Raw genomic sequence first — 2,457 nt, 5'->3', positions numbered from 1 at the left:
TGTCTGTGAATGCTGCGAGTTATAGTGAAGCTGATTTGTGTACTTGTGTTTGAAACTGTCTCTATTAAGCCATGTTTAATGTGTGTTTAATGTGTGTTTTGAATCAACTAAACGTTACAGCACTTCACAGAAACCCCACTGGTGTTCTGGAGGTGTAACTGCAGAGTGACACAGACACACCACCGCATAAGTAGCCTATAAATCCTGCATAAAGTCACTACAGTGGACCCTAGTGCATCATGCCATACACTGCCACCCACTGGCCAGGTGTCACAAATCTTTCAAAACCAAGATGGCCGACAGAAAGCAAGAAATGTTGTGCAGCTCAAAAATGTCTTGCCAGTCCTTCTACAGTATAATAGGAGACCGTGGCAGGTAAATAAAATCTGGTAACATCAAGTAACATCTAAGGAGTGAATATTGATTTAATGTTGTGAGGAAATTAATTGTAAACTGGACATCAGGCATCGCTGGCTGTAGTTCAGCTACAGTTAGTACTGTTACTGCAGCTTTGTCGTTCTTGAAAATATTTAATCTGCATTGACTTTTTTGGCTGTAAATCAATTGGTTTATTCTATCAGAAGGTGATGTACAATTTTTGTAACAGAAAATATATATATATATATATATATTTGCAGAAAATATTCATTGAAAATATGACAGTCAGGAGCAAGGTTCAATGCTTTTGCATGGCATTAAACAGTATAAGAATATGTAAAATATGTCAACACTCGAGTCTAACTGCATTAAAAAATATATATTTTTATAGTTTCACCTGATATATATCAATCTTTAAATTAGTTTATGTTTCTTCAGTTTAAAACTTAAACGCATGCTGTCCATGGACATCTGAAAAACTACTTGAAAAATGCATGTTCAAAAAAATTAACTACATTTTTTTCATACTTTAAGAGGAATAAAAAGAATAAGAAAAAAATCTTGACTGAGGTTGTAATAATTAATGCATAAAAGGGCTCATTTAAAGTGTAAAACAGATGTCAACAATGATTGCAAGTCACTGCTGTTTTACTTATGTATATATATATATATATATATATATTTAAGTCCTATGTTTAAAAGTAACCTCTTTTCTACAAGTAGCTATAATTCTGCATATCTGTACATAGACAATGTGTATTTTTACTTTTCCTTTCTCTTAAATTTATTTTCTCATGCAGGAATGTAAAAGTTCATGTATGTTGTATCTATTATTATTATTATTATTGTATAATAGCCTATTGCACCGTTAATTGAGCACCTTTCAATAAAATAAATCTTAATTTCAAAAACACAAATAGACCTTAAATCATAGGCAACAACCCATATTATTATTTTTGTTTATATTATTGCCTATTAACATATCACCAACCAGTGTCAACCATTTTAATTTAACTGTGACCAACGGAAATCACTTGAAATCATCCTTTAATGCTGCTGCATGAAAATAAATTCAGTAAAGGCGTACTTCTTCCCACCACTTATATTTTATACCAACTTTATCTGTAACTCAGGACACATAAAACGAATACAGTTTGTATTTTTCTTTTGTATTTTGTTGCATTTTTCCTTTAAGCTGTAACACGTGTTTGTTTAAAATAAGAAAAACTAAAAAACATCAATGTTTGTCCCGCAGCACACGCAGAAATGCACTGGAGCACAGTTGAAACTTAAATCTACGAGGAACACTTGAACACAGCAGTAGCTGACGTCATCGTTCCAGCGATAGGTCCCGCGAGCCAGCAGGTGGCGCAGCTCGGCCAGTGATGCTGCACAGGTAGGCCCTGAATCATATTTCCTCTGTGCAGTTTGGGCAGTGAGGGGGCACGTGGACATGTTTACAAGTGCGATATGGGTTTGTGATGATGTCAGACAATAATCAATAATCAATAATCACGAGTGTCGTGGATGTTTTTACTCAGCTCCCCTGTAACTGTGGCTCAGAGTTGTTTTGTGCTCGCTCACAAGTTTTGTCATCACAATAACAAACCTCCATGTACTTGTGTGTTCGTGTGTGGGTGAGGACAGCCCGTGATGGAGAGTGACAGTTGCTATGGCAACCCGCTGTCACTCATTGTGACTGTGACCAATCAACCGACAAAATAACAAAACAAGCAGGGGATGTCTGCTGTGGATGTGTCTCCTGTCGTGTATATTTTGCAACTGTCATGTGATACTGAACAAAGACAATGACCATACTGTAATAACAATAATAATAATAATAATAATGATAGTTATTTGTACAGCATGTTAAAAGAACAGGGTATAAAACACTTCACAAATTAAAGCCTGTAGCCTGTAGCCTGTAGCACGACAACCACCACTCCTGGAGCCTCCCAAAAATAAGAGTAGATAGAAAAATTAAAATATATATACACATGCATACACAGACATGTGCAGGTTAAACAAATGTGATGCAATTAAATAAAACAGTACAGTAACTGTTAGTGATATAATCTG

The sequence above is a fragment of the Epinephelus moara genome, chromosome 13 (genome assembly GCF_006386435.1).
Source record: "Epinephelus moara isolate mb chromosome 13, YSFRI_EMoa_1.0, whole genome shotgun sequence".
In the NCBI taxonomy this organism is placed as follows: domain Eukaryota; kingdom Metazoa; phylum Chordata; class Actinopteri; order Perciformes; family Serranidae; genus Epinephelus; species Epinephelus moara.
The sequence above is the reverse complement of the archived record's forward strand: the minus strand, read 5'-3'. Positions refer to the sequence as shown.